This window comes from Vanellus vanellus, assembly GCF_965231255.1.
Source record: "Vanellus vanellus genome assembly, chromosome: 1".
Taxonomy (NCBI): Eukaryota; Metazoa; Chordata; class Aves; order Charadriiformes; family Charadriidae; genus Vanellus; species Vanellus vanellus.
In genome coordinates this window covers 48,430,226-48,445,154 of record NC_138905.1, presented here as the reverse complement: position 1 = coordinate 48,445,154, position 14,929 = coordinate 48,430,226, and positions in this window count along the sequence as shown.

Sequence of the window (14,929 nt, the reverse complement as noted above, 5' to 3'; positions counted from 1 at the left end):
ACTGGGCAGGGGAGAGAAAATGCGACGAACGGCTCGTGGGTCAAGATAAGGACAGGGAGAGATCACACAACAATTACCATCAATGGATCAAATAGACTCGACTTGGAAAAATCAATTTATTACCAGTCAAATCCGAGTAGGGTAATGAAAAATAAAAACTAAATCTTACAGCCCCTTTCTGTTCCTTCTCTCTGGGCTCAACTTCATTCCTGATTATCCTCTACCTCCTGGCCCGGAGCAGTGCAGAGGGATGGGGAATGGGAGTTGCAGTCAGTTCATCACATATGTTTTCTGCCACTCCTTCCTCCTCATGCTCTTCCTCTGCTCCGTGTGGGGCCCTTCCTATGGGAGACAGTCCTCCATGAACTTCTCCAGCAGGAGTCCTTCCACAGGGTGCAGTTCTTCAGGAACAGGCTGCTCCACCGTGGGTCCTTTCCACGGGGTCACGCATCCTGACAGCAAACCTGCTCCAGTGCGAGCTCCTCTCTCCACGGGTCCACAGACCCTGACAGGAGCCTGCTCCAGCACGGGCTGCCCACGGGGTCACAGCCTCCTTCAGGTACATTCACCTGCTCTAGCATGGGGTCCTCCATGGGCTACGAGTAGGTATCTGCTCTACTGTTGACCTCCACGGACTGCAGGGAGACAGCCTGCCTTACCATAGTCTTCACCACAGCCTGCAGGGGAATCTCTGCTCTAGCATTTGGAGCACCTCCTCCCCCTCCTTCTTCACTGACCTGAGCATCTGCAGAGTTGTGTCTCTCACATATTCTCACTCCTCTTGCCAGCTGCTGTTGCCCCGCAGTTTTTTCCCCTTCTTAAATATGTTATCACAGAGGCACTACCGCTGTTGCTGATGGGCTCAGCCTCAGCCAGCAGTGGGTCCATCTTGGAGCCAGCTGGCATTGGCTCTATTGGACATGGCGGAAGCTTCTAGGAGCTTCTCACAGAAGCCACCCCTGTAGCCCCCCTCACTACCAAAACCTTGCTGCACAAACCCAATACACAATGAATTCTTCCTGACCGTATCTTCTTCCGTGCCTTATGTAGGCACAGCTATACAGATACAAAGAGCCTCTGTTTGGGCAGCTCTGGGCAGTGTTAACGCTTTCTTTCTATGGCTGCCTCTGCCCACTGACAGTTCGTTATTCGTGGCCCTCATCAGCTTTCCTGAATTTTCCTTTCCCTGTGCACCCCAGTCAGTTGTAGGCCTTACGGAACTGTGATAGCCTTTGCACATTTTTTCTCTGTTCACAGCTCTCGACAGTACTCCCCACCTTGGTCCCAGTGAGCAGTTTCACTCTGTACTTAGGTAAAGCCATGCCTGTAGAAATCTCCATCCAAAGAAAGAGGTACAGGAAGGAACACGTTGGGCACAGGGATCTCAGTTAAGAAATAGTCAAATGATAAGGTTTGTCTTTGTGGTTCAAAGATTTGTTTCCATGACCACAGTTCCTGCGATGAGAAGTTGGGTGTTACTTAAACCCCTCCAAATGGGTTTGTTCCATTTGACATTAAAGAAACACCAGAACGGGAGATGCTTTCAAACAGTTCGATTTTCCATACTTTGAATCAATGGAGATAAAGGAAGATGTTCAAGTGAGACAGGTCCCATAGCACCATCAAGCTGATGTCATGAGCTGGAGGAGCCGTTGGCAACTGTCAAAATGAAACATTCTATACTGGCTAGCAACTGCCTTTGTCGGTTCAACAAGCCTAGAGGAGGTACCACCTCCTTCGTTCAAGTGTATTTTGCTGTTAGTTGGAGTTTTGTTTCAAAAAAGAAGCACAGGTAAGGTTCTGAAAGTCCAGTTTTTGAAAGAAAACTGCTGTGTTCAGGATAAGATTGCAATTTACCTGAATGTTGATTGCTTTAACGTTTTCGTGTATGTTCTGCCAGTGTTAAGAGAGTGGAGAAGCCTAAGAGGTGGAAATGGCCGCAGCTGGAAATGACCGCAATTTCCATTTTTATTCCCCCTATGCACAGGTAAATGCTGGAGATTTTAGTGTGGTTTGTATCCTTGATTTTCTTGATATATCCGCGTTGAAAGGGAGGTTTGTTATGTAAAGTGAGAAGGTGATACATCACTCTGCCTGGGTCATGGCCACATCTGTAGCTCAAATTATCTGATTTTTGGAAGTGGTGAGAAGAGCTAATGATCTAGAATATGGACAATTTCTCCTGTGAACTGGGCTCTGATATGCAAGGAACATATAAGTTAGAAATTGTGCATAAAGATCACTCATCTCTTATTGAATCAATGTTAGGTTGATTCTGAATGAATAGGCCATGTTTATGGTTTCTGCTTATAGCAAATACCTGAATTTCTGCAAAATCAATTATTTACAGCAAAGTTCTTCAAAATGGGTTTGTTCTTCAAAGAAATATTTATGTTCCACCTGGTGAACAGGTGGGTTAGGTGTAGGGCTTTTTTTTCTTGCATCCATTGTAGCATCGGGGATTTAGTCTGCCAAATCTGTACAAGGATTACAAGATGCCAAATTTTTAGCTTTTCAGTTTTTGTTGGGAATCTGTCTGGGTTTTATTTCTTACTCCTTGTTTGCCCATAGACACGTGTCCCTTATTAGTAAGAGAGTACTAGCGTAAGATTTACACTCCTACAGCAGACTTTATTTGAGATTGACCTGATTATCCCATTGTGCAGGAAAGGAAACTCAGCCACAGGTCAATTAAGTGACTCAAATTGGTTTTCTTCCCAGCACCTCACGAAAAGTCTGCAGTGCAGTAAGTAGACTGCTTTACTCCTGTTCTTATCTGGAACTGTGTTACGTCATGAAAGCTTCCTTGACCTAACTCAAGACGGCGTTAGAGGTATCTGGAGCTTAAGAGAACTTTGAGGATCACTTTAAATATTCTAAAACATCAGAAGGAGGTCCCACAAAATCACAGTCATATGTTCACAGCAGTACACCATGTACTAACCCATTTAGTCCATTTTTATTGTTCTGTTTACAAGATCTGAAAATACCTGTTTTCTCCTGCAGCAAAAGTACGGCAACATCTCCTGTTTCTGGGAAACACAACCCTCAGGCTGTGTGAGGATCAGTTGTGCGTTCCGTCACAGCAAACCTCGTATTATAAATGGACTTTTTTTGCCACCCAGTAACAGTGAGTACAAAATATATTCTAAACAATTTGTTCATGACAGTAAGTGAATACACAAAAATGGTCTTCCAGTGCTTACTTCCAATGCTTTTTTTATTAAGGTCAAGAAATGTGCCATAGCAAATCAGTCAGGTATGATCTGCTATCCCAGCTATTTGAAGGCAAAGATGAAGTCACAAATGGCAACATAGGTTGCTGAGATCCATGGAGTGAAGATATTGCTTTACTTGGGTATTTGCTAGATTAAATCTCTCTAGTAGTGAAAATGGTTAGTAGGCAGGAAATCATTTAAGAGAAATGAAAAGTAGCGTGTGTGGTGAGGGGAAGAGGTTGGTAGGGCCACTAGTAGCAATATCTGTTGACAGAGCACAACGTGTTACATGCATGAAACCCCCCTTGTATCAGTACCATCAGATTACAGTGATGTGTGTGCAGGTGTATTTCCAGTTCACCATTTTGAATAAATTTTTCAGGCTTGAACATTGGATGCAGGCTACTGAAGGACAGTAATAGTGTGTAATATCTGAAAAACAGATTGTTTATGGAAAAAAGCACCATTACAAGTTGTGTTTTTTTCCTCAGTCCTTTCTAAGAGGAGCTCTTGCCTACCAGGATTCCTGGTCAGCAGCTGGAACCTGGGACAGGCTATGGGTGCAGGCCACAGAATCAAGACGGAAGTCAGAAGTCGGGCAGAAACAGGAGTGAGGGCAAGTCAGCATGACCTGTCACAGATGCATGACTAAGTGGACTAAAATACAGTTGTTCATGGGCCTTAACTCCAGAGCTGGAGGCAAGGTGTCACAAGAATCCAGAAAGACCTCTAGTCAGATGCAAACACCTTCTCTATGTGCTCCACAGTAACACTGCAAACATTAAAACTTCAATTAGTCATTTTAGAAATCTTGTTAAACTAATTTAAGTTGCATTTGCCTTACGCTACCCGGAGCGAATAATACCCTTTTCTGGACCCTGAAAAAGGCTCTATCAACTTGAAGTGTTGTATCTTACTTTCTCTTGCATGAGATACAAGAAATCTGATCGCAGGAGTGTTCTTAAAATGGGTTTAATTGGATAAACATGCTGCTCATAGGCAAGCAAGAGGTGCACGAGAATAACAACAACTGGAATGAAAGTAAATGCCTGTGCTTCATCTTATTTCTTTAAAGCTGGAAAACATACCCAACTTCAATCGTTTTAATATAACACACAGAATCCTGGTTGTATCTGTAGTTGCAAATTGGTCAGCTTGAACAGTGCAAATAGACTCACCATTTTTCATCCTTTTCAGTCTGCTGCATTTCCTGGCCCTCAGAAAATGCTATCCTAGTACTGAAATAGTTTTGCTGCAAATATTATGGATAGATACAAATTGCTAAGGAAAAGAATCTCTGCTCTGATTTTCTTCTAATTAAGTGTAAATGATTTTCATAAACTTCATGTTCTTTCTCCAAATCTACATTTTGTACTCAGTTAAGGGATTTGTAATTCAGAAACTAATAGAAACAAAAAGTCTACAACCTAAAACTGGATATTCCTGTGCTAAATTCTTGAAAATTGCTGCCGTGAGGAGTGACACAGGCCTGCCCATTATACAGCATGTTTAAAATATTTTCACAGATGGGGTCCTAAACTCATTTACTCACTTCAGCCCAGTTATTACTAATCACGTTTCCCTGTGTTGTAAATATCTTAAAAGGGACTGGAAGAAAGAAATTTGCGATTCAAATTAATCTATCCAGCAGCTGGAAGAGCTACTAAGCCATTTTTTAAAAGCGTAGAATGATCAAAATGTTCCTCTTTTTAAAAGGTGTTATTCAGCAGTGCCTCATCTGTCCATTCACAGGAGCTGGTACCTGTGTTTTTTAATACTTTCTGTAGCTAGAAGATGCTCTTTAGCCAACTTTTGCAGAAGATTTTTCCTAAAAGGCACAATCAGTCTATTTAATGATTCCTTCAGTATGATAATGATTTCAAAACTATACCTGCTGGCCTGAACCTGGATTTAGTTCCCTCCTAATAAAATAAATATCATGTTCTTTTCTGCAGATGCCCCATTGCAATTGAGTGTCCAAGAAGGGATTCTGAGTCCAGCCCATTGTCGAGAATCACTTAGAAATCAAGAGAATATTTTAAGACCAATTCACCCTCCGCTGATTATAAACTTCAATGATGAAGAGGAGGAAGAAGATGAAGAGGAAGAGAACAGTAAGCAGTTTTTTCTTTCTTTTACAAGGAAGTAGAAAGGGATTTTCCAACTCTTGCAATGTACTTCACAACTGATTTATTATAATAATCATTACATTTTTACAAAAGAGTTGTCAACAAGTTTTTGAAATACTTTCTAGCAAATCCCCAAAATATTAGAAGTGGTAGGCACCAGATGTGACTGAGGCATTTTCTAACTCCTGTGAAATTCGTAGCTGTATATTTCACTAGGGTATAATTCACATATCTCTTTTTCATTAAAGAGAGTTTAAAATCTGATCCACAATTCGTACGATGTGATCCACAATTCAGATGGCCATCAAATACTCTTCAACTTTTCTCAAGATTTAGGGACAAAATTACAAGTTCAGGAAGTACTTCTTTTCTGGGAAAGAAACTTTTGAACAGGGGCTGTACACACTCATCACTGAAGGTGAAGTCACAGCTTTCTTTACAAAAGAGAGCTGTGTGACTTCAACTTAAAAGATTTGTTCAACTGATTTCCTAAACTCTGTAGGCAGCCTCATTTTATTACAGAAGTTACCCTTAAATCTAGCAAAGAGAATCCATACAAAACTCCTCACTAGTTAAGCTGAATGTCTATGTGTATATATTTTTTCATATATATAAAGTTTTATTTATTTTTTTAAATGTAGTTAAACCATTGACTGTATCTCACTTGGAAATGAGAGATTCCTGGGGAAGGAATTAATTGCACATTCCCAGAAAGTGAAAGTGAGAGAACGACCTACTCTCACGCATGCGCTCTGCAAATTACTGTGCTGGTTCTCAGGCAGCCCCAAGTTGCTTTTCATTTTCCCCTTCAGCTTGTCTGGCAGGGTGGCCTGTAAGTGCTTCCTAACTTGGTTTCAGTCTGAGTAAGCCACATGAATTTAAACAATATAAAAAGTAGAGCTTTGCTAACATTAGTAGCCTTAACAGAGACAAGTAAGGAGTACTCACTTCACCAGCTCTGCTGGCAGACATTACAGGATGGTAACGTTGAGCAGAGGTTTTGTGACAAGCAGTCCCTGGTGACCTGTTCAATCAGAAGATTTCTTTTCGGGTGTAAATGAAGGATTATTTTGAAAATGGGTACTGAAGGTGTTTTTGAATCTTTTTAAATCAACAAACATTAGCTTCTTAATCTGTGTTGTAATTGCAATTCCATTGCACTTGGAAATACCTAATAAGAAGGAATAATTTTTCCGTCCAGAAGCAGAGGTTGCAGTCAGAAAAAAGTAACCTGTGACTGAAATGAAATTCGTTATGGTATTTGATTATACAGAATTGTTGAAGGTCTTTGTATAGATACCCAGTAATCTTTTAAAAATACTTCCTACAGCTGTTCCTAATTGGGTGCCTAAGAGTGCTGAAGATCTTGAAGAAGAAAGAGCAATAAAGGAAATATGCTATAAATCTGGTAAATATTAAAGTCGTCACTCCTTCCTAAACAGCAATGCTGCCAATATAGTAAACTTCAGGTTTTTTTTTCCTTCTTGGGATATGTTTAGGAGAGTATTACAGGATTCAGTACCCTCAGGAACACCAATCAACAAAAACCGTCTCTTCACCTCGGGAAAAAGAGCTGTTACCCTTGGAAGCTACCAAGAGAGACTTGCAGAAAGGCAAGTACTTTTCATCTTCTTGGACAACGTTTACCACTTTTTAAATTACTGTTACAGGGAGAAACTATTACTTACTTTTCCCCTCCTCCCTGCTTTTTTTATGTAGTGACAATAATATATAGCATATTACAAAGAGCATAAAAATACTTAATTTTTCCCCATATATATATATAGTGTCACACACGTGGCGACTACGTACATCCATTGTAGATAGAAAAGGTAGAAATGGGCTATTAACCCAACGTGTACTTTCCTGAGATACACATAGGTGTTTCACATAATTTTTCTTCATGATCAAGATTTATGTAGTCTAATTTCAACCATACTAAGGTTAGGAATGTATTTTAAATCCAGGCTTTCTGTCATAAATAGAGAGAGACAAGCACTCTTATGGGGCTATCATAAGATAGTGCCAAAGAAAGATGAGATGACTCGTTTTCCCAGAGGTGCTCCAAGCTCTCTGCTGGCTGTCTTGGGTCGGGTGTCTACATAAAGAAATGTAGCAATACATTAAACTTTTCTATAATTAAATTTAGATTAAATAAATACCCCCTTTAAGAGTCTTTTATAAGATAGTAAGAAGAGTGTTCCATTTTGTTTTGAGTGTTGGGCTTTATCCAACATAATTAAGGTCAAAGGAATACAAATGAATGAATGTTTACCTCCCTCATTATGTTTCTCCAAGTGGCATGACTGAAAAAAATCTGTATTTGTGACATACTACTTTTAATAAAAAAATAATTATTGTTTATTTTCACAGTGGTGTAAATTTCAGGGAGAAAGTCTTGGTAATACAGTTTTATGTAAAACAGATTTGAATAGGATGATATGCTAATAAAAAAATGGGAAAGCAAAAATTGTCTCTATGTCATGCTCTTTTGACTGACCACTCTTGCCAGCCTAAATTGTTCAATAGGATTGGGTAAAATTATTTTCTTATTATTTCTACGTTTAAATTGTTATTAAAATAGCTTTGATAAGGTATTTCTGGCAAGTATTTAGACAACAGACAAGAGAATCAGTAATAGCTTTGATAAGGTATTTCTGGCAAGTATTTAGACAACAGACAAGAGAATCAGTAACAAACATATGAATAAAGCTTCTAATCTATGTATTTATTTGTCTTTAGATACATTCAGAAAAAAGGGTAGAGAAGTTTCCCCAAAACATTTCTTGAGTTCTCTGAGGTTTTAGGTACTTCCAAGATTTTGTGCCATGAACTCTGCTAGAGGAACTATAGCTCTTTTACTCTCCTTTAGGGGAATGATAATTTTAGAAACAATTAACATGTAAAAGCAAGTGCCACCCAAGAAGACCTGTTTATGAAGTGGGAGATTAGGCTTTCAAAACACCAAACATTTTGGGGTAAGAAGATCTTGCGTGCTTTTTGAAAAAGTAACTATGTGTTACTTTAATCCCTCAGAAAGAAACCACACTCAGCTGGTAAAGGACCATCACTGTAAAGAAGTGAAGAAGAAATGGATTTCTGAGGAGACAAGAAATTTGCCTGATACAGTAACAGTCAAAGGTGCTTTGAGAAAACAGTTGGCTTATTCATTTTTATTTACTAAACTGTTAGATGATTTAACACTGCCTAGTTAATTTCGGCTCTTAGTGTCAAAGATGGACAATCCATATTTGGATTGGACTATCCACACAGCACGTTTTTTAAATCTTGTCTTCCAGCATCCCATCTCCTGCAATATGTCAAGTTTTGAGGAACAGCACAACATCTTTGTTTAAGTTTGTTTTTTTTTTTTTCACTTTTAGGAATTCACACTTCAGACCCCAAAGTAAAACCAAGGTACCAACAAAGGGGTCAAAGCAGGAATGAAGAAACTGCTTCTTCATCTCCTTATGTGAGAGAAACTGGAAAAAAGACTTACTTAAATTCAATAGAACCTCGAAGATCACCATATATAGTCTACCGTAGTGCCACTGTCACCCAAGAACCAAAGTTCAAGGGATCAACAGGTGGGTTTCTGCTTACAAAGAATTCTTGAAATGCCTCAAATATGCCTGTCTGTCCCATGCTGCTTTCAGTTTTGTCCCTGCAGGTGCATATCAAGTTATTTATGCCTAAACATGGGCAAGAGTACATTTGATCCAGCATAATTTTCAGAAGGAGATTGCAGCAGTATCCACAGACAGAAATGTCAAACCTTATAAAGGTTTACAACTAGTCAGACAGAATATTCATGACAGTAATTTAGCCACCTTCGTAGCAGACATTCATTTCTCTGCCCAACAAAGAGGGATAAAGACAATGATGTGCTGATGTGCACTAACATGCTGATCCCCACTATTTACAGCATCTTTTATGTGATTTATTCTTTGGCAATGTTTAATAAACCTTAGAATAGTCCACCTCTAACTTCTCCATTTACTCTAAATATTGATAGCAATAGCAGCAGCAGTAGTAGTTGTGCAGTAGGGTTTCCGTTTCCTCTCAAGAAACATTTCTTCTTCACCTTTTTTCCTCCCAGCAGCGGACAAAGGAATGACCTCGCTTTGCGCAGTATTTTTCCACAACTAGGATTTCACTGGAGTTTTGATTGTGATGGATTTCTGCTTATTTTCATTATTTAGGATTATTTTTCATCTTGAATAAACAAGGGCATGCATCTTATTCAAACTTATGCCCTCAATTTAAATAGACTGTAAATTTTTATGATGTATATTATTACATTTTCCACACGATTCATATTTGACCGAAGACTGAAGTCACTCCTCCTGCCATTCGTGCAGGATGATATTTTCAGTCATCCTTTTTCCATCTTTGAAAGGCTCTGCTGTCCTCTTGATAGCACGTAGTATGTCTTAATTCTGACAAGAAGCCTACAGGTGGGATTCTGAGTCTTGCATCTTTCTTTCTAGCAATCTGTTTCAGATTTCCTTTGCTTATTAACTTGCTATTGTAGCTTCACACAATCTAGTACGTCATTTGGGGTTTATTCACCTTTCTACTTTCCATTTCCACGGCTTCTCTGGATCATTGTGTTTTTTCATCTCTCACTCATCAAGACATTTAGTGGTAACTAATTTAAATAATCATAAGTTAAGGAAGTGATTTCATCTTGCCAGTTTCAGTCATCTCTCTTTAGCTGGGCTGAAACTCCATCTTCAGGTGCCTTCCTGTATTAATTTCCAATAAAAGGAACCTCCTTTAGAGAGAGTAACCTCTGCTTTCAGATGAATAAAGTTACGTGAAATGAATACCAACATCACCACTTTGTCGTGGGACAAATAGTTGTGGAATTTTTATTTTCTTTTTTTCTTTGAATGTTTGCTATGATTAAATGTGGACAGACTGGTATAGACTGGTTCAGAGGGAACATTCTTAATGTGAAGAATACATCTTATCAAATTTCCAGGTCAAAAAAGGATAGAGCATTTAAAAAAAAAAAAAGGCAATCAGCATTTTTGTCATGAGAAGGATCATTGCCATTTTTGCTACCTTTCTTTTCAGCAGTACCTGAGCCATATGGTCAGAAATGCTCCAAGCCAAAGAACCAGTTTGACACAAATAGAAGATTTGGGACCCAAACGGAAAACTATGGTAATACTTACATGTTGTGTATAAACTGCAAACCTTAGGACCACTGTGGAATTAATAATTTGAATTAATGGAACTAAGCTGTCATTAACAGAAAACTGGAGTATTAATAACAATGATTTTTAACAAAATTTTACAGAAAATGGTTAGTCATTAGGCAGCATACTCTGATGCAAAATCAACTGCCTAGCACAGGAACATAATATTGCCTTGCCTGTAGTGCTTTCACAATCAGATGTAAACCAAGATTGGATTACGGGTTCATTTAATCTAAAAGCTCTGCAAAAAGAGTGGGCAAACACAGCATGGCACATCAGCGAGGGCATGGCCTGGCAGTTTGCATAGCAGTTCAATCAGAAGGACGTGCAGGAAGGGCGTAGTCACACTACCATGTCAAGGGGTGAGTTCAATTGGTGGTCATCACCCTCTCAGAAGGAGCTATGGTATCCTCCCAGTGGAAAGCCATGTCCTTTGCACTTTGCAGAAAGGATGTGGCAACCCAGACAGAGCTCCCATAATAACATGCAGCCATACAGGTCTTGGGCTGGAAGGAGTGCCAGGTGGCAGTAGTGAGAACAACTGTGTGAGTTGTGACCAAGTGGACAATCTGCTTAGCCTGGTGGCAGAGCTATGAGAGGAAGTAGAAAGCTTAAGGAGCATGAGGGAGTTTGAGAAAGAGAGAGACTGGTGGAACCATGCTCTGCCCTCCCCGAGACAGAAACGGCAACAACCACCAGGAAAAACCCTAGGTCAAGGGGATCCTGTATCCTCCCCCCAACAGGCTGAAGGCAGTCACTTAAAGGAGAGGAGTGAATGGAGGAAAGTCCACACTCTGGGCAGGAGGCAAACCCCCTCCCTGCCCATCTTGCCTTCCCAGGTGCCTGTGTATAACAGGTACAAGACACTGGATGTGGAAGGCCAGTCAATGTATGATGATGTAGATGACAGTCCTTCTTCACCAGAGGTGCTGCCAAGGTCAGAAAGGCCTACCCCCTGTATCATGACCACCTCCACAAGGAAGAAAAGATGGGTAATAGTTGTAGGTGACTCACTTCTGAGAACAGAGGTCCAATACGCTGGCCAGACCCTCCTCTTAGGGAAGTCTGCTGCCTCCCTGGGGCCCGAGTTAAGGACATCACTAGGAAACTTCCTAGCCTGTTATGGCCCTTGGGTGATTACCCATTGCTGCTCTTCCATGTGGGTGGTGATGAAGCCACAATGTGTAATCCAAGGGCGATCAAAAGAGACTTCAGGGCTTTGGGAAGGTTGGTAAGGGAATCTGGAGCACAGGTTATTTTTTTCCTCTCTCCTCCCAGTTGCAGGCAGCAACATTGGAAGAAATAGATGAACCCAGTCTATCAATATGTGGCTCCGTGGCTGTTGTCACCACCACAATTTTAGGTTTTTTGATAATGGGATAGCCTACATGGCACCAGGCTTGCTGGTGTCAGATGGGTTTCACCTTTCTCAAAATGGGAAGAGGCTCTTGGCTCACAAGCTAGCAGGCCTCATTGCCAGAGCTTTAAACTTGGCTTGATGGGGGAGGGGAGTAATATCAGGCTTGCCTGTTACAAGTTGGTGTTGTCCTTCAGGGGTCCATATTGGGAGTACTATTTAATATCTTTATCAATGACGTAGACAGTGGAATTGAGTGCACCCTCAGCAAGTTTGCGCATGACACCAAGCTGTGTGGTGAGGTTGACACGCCTGAGGGACAGGTTGCCATCCAGAGGGACCTGGACAAGCTCAAGAAGTGGACCCATGTGAACCTCATGAAGTTAAACCAGGCCAAGTAGAGGGAGGGTCCTGCATGTGAGTCAGGGCAACCCCTGGTATAAATATGGGTTGAGAGATGAAGGAATTGAGAGTAGCCCTGCTGAGAAGCCCTTGGGGGTATCGGTGGATTAAAAGCTCGACATGAGCCAGCAATGTGCACTTGAAGCCCAGAAGGCCAGCTGCATCCTGGGCTGCATCAAAAGAAGCGTGGTCAGCAGGTCAAGGGAGGTGGTTCTTCTCCTCTACTTGGCTCTGGTGAGACCCCACCTGGAGTACTGCATCTAGCTCTGGAGCCCTCAGCACAGGAAAGACATGGACCTGTTGGAGCGGGTCCAGAGGAGGGCCACGAGGATGATCCAAGGGCTGGAACACCTCTCCTGTGAGGACAGGCTGAAAGAGTTGGGGCTGTTCATCTGGAGAAGAAAAGACTCTGGGGAGACCTTATGGTGGGTTTTTAGTACTTAAAGGGGGCCTACAGGGAAGACAGGGGCCGACTTTTTAGTAGGGCCTGTTGTGATAGGACAAGGGGTAATGGCTGTAAACTAAAAGAAGGAAGATTTAGACTAGATATAAGGAAGAAATTTTTTACAATGAGGGTAGTGAGACACTGGAACAGGTTACCCGGAGAGATGGTACATGCGTCATCCCTGGAAACATTCAAGGTCAGGTTAGATGGGGCTCTGGGCAACCTAATTGAGTTGAAGATATCCCTGCTCATTGCAGGGGGTTGGACTAGATGACCTTTAAAAGTCCCTTCCAACCGAAACCATTCTGTGATTCTATGATTCTATGCCTTTGGGAAGATTTTCAACACAGGAACATTCACTTTGCTCAAGTCAAGGTTGTCTGTGCCAGAATCACCTCATTTGGAAGATCCTGTGAGCCAGATGGAAACGCTACAAGATCACAAATGATCTTTAAAGTACTAGAGAGAAAGTCTGTATTTAATACTAGCTTGCATTTCACAGATGAGGTATAATTCACCCACACAGATGAGGTATAATTCACCCAATGCATTCATTGATACTTCAGCTAATGTAATGTTTAATTCACATCTCAGACTAAGAGAGTCTGTCTTGAAATTGTAGCTGAAATTAAGAAAAAATGCATATTTTTTTTTTCTCTAGACAAATATAATTCGCGATCTTATAATTCACCAACCTGGAGGAAAAGAAATCCGCATGCAAAAACATTCTCAAAGTTTAAAACAACCACTCAGGTAACTGTCTGATAGAAATTTTTACAATTCAGTAGAAGTAGCATGTCTCTCCCCACCTGGAAAATGTAAAATAGGTCTTTAAACTTTCCCAATCAAAACCCACAAGATTCTAACAAAGCTGAGTAGCCTGAAAGAGCAGTTAATGGTTTTGATTGTTTGCAGATATGTAATTTTGCCTGTAAAACTAACCAGTGATTTCTAATTTTTTACAATATTACTATTATTTTGACAGCAGAGCCAAGAAGACATGGAAGTAAATAGAAAAGGAGAACGATATGTAGAGAGGAGAAAGAGATAAAGTGAGTGCATCAATTTACAAGAAAAATCTAAATTGAAATAAGAAAATTATCAACTGGAGAACAAAATATGATAAAACTGCAAACTCAAAAAATATGATGGAGAAAGAATACTGTAACGTTTCAAAACTGATTAAAAATTTGAAAAGTATGTTCTCTATGGTTACATATTCACTAAGTTTAATCTGTTACAAAAATTTGACAGTTGAAATTACTTTTACAGACTATGACTGTACACTACAAGACTGATAGTAAAAGATGTCCACAGAGAGGAAAAAATCCCTAAGCAGAGCCTTCCCCTATTTTATTTGACAGATGTTTTAATGCATAAATACTATTATGAATAAATACTATGAGTTTTACTTAGCAGTTTCAGAGGACTTTTAATGTAAACAGCAATAGTAATGCGTTCTAGAAACTAGCTGTTTTGGTAGGAAAGCCAGATTCTTTTTGGCAGGACAGCAGAACTGTTCTAGGAACTAAATGAACTTCACAACAAAACTTTCAGAATTAACTGAAATGTGCTTTTACACACATTTTAAACTGAAGTATAAAAGATTGGGTAAAGACTGAGAGGAAGACTGATAGGAAGGATACTTTAATATTGCTTTCTGAAGAAACAAACCTTATACTTAATTGTTACAAGTACGTGACTTCATATCTTTGTCTCAGACATTTTTCTGCTTTTGCATTTACCTGACCTTTGGTCATTCTTAGAACATAATCAGTTTTGGAGGAGAGCCCTTCAGACTTCCTTCTGTAATGCTGGGATCCAGTAATTATCTTGTTAGCTCCCATAACTGTGACTATAAAAGTGTTTTGCTTCCTTGGAGCCTTTTCTTCATTGTGACTGTTTAGAACGTGAGGATGGATCAGACACCTTCAGGGTGCCTTCTAGCTGAAATGATTCTGTCATTCTGTGAGAAGCATAGTCATACATTTCTCTACCCTGCTTTATTGAGAATATCTTGCATAAACCTAGGGTGGTAATGGTGTGATTTTTATTCTATTTAGAAATCTAATTTTTAATCATTGAAACTTAAAAAACACTGCAGTAATTATAAACATGTATGCAGCTGGGCATCACTTTCCTTAACTGAGAGAAGAACAGAAAAATAGTAT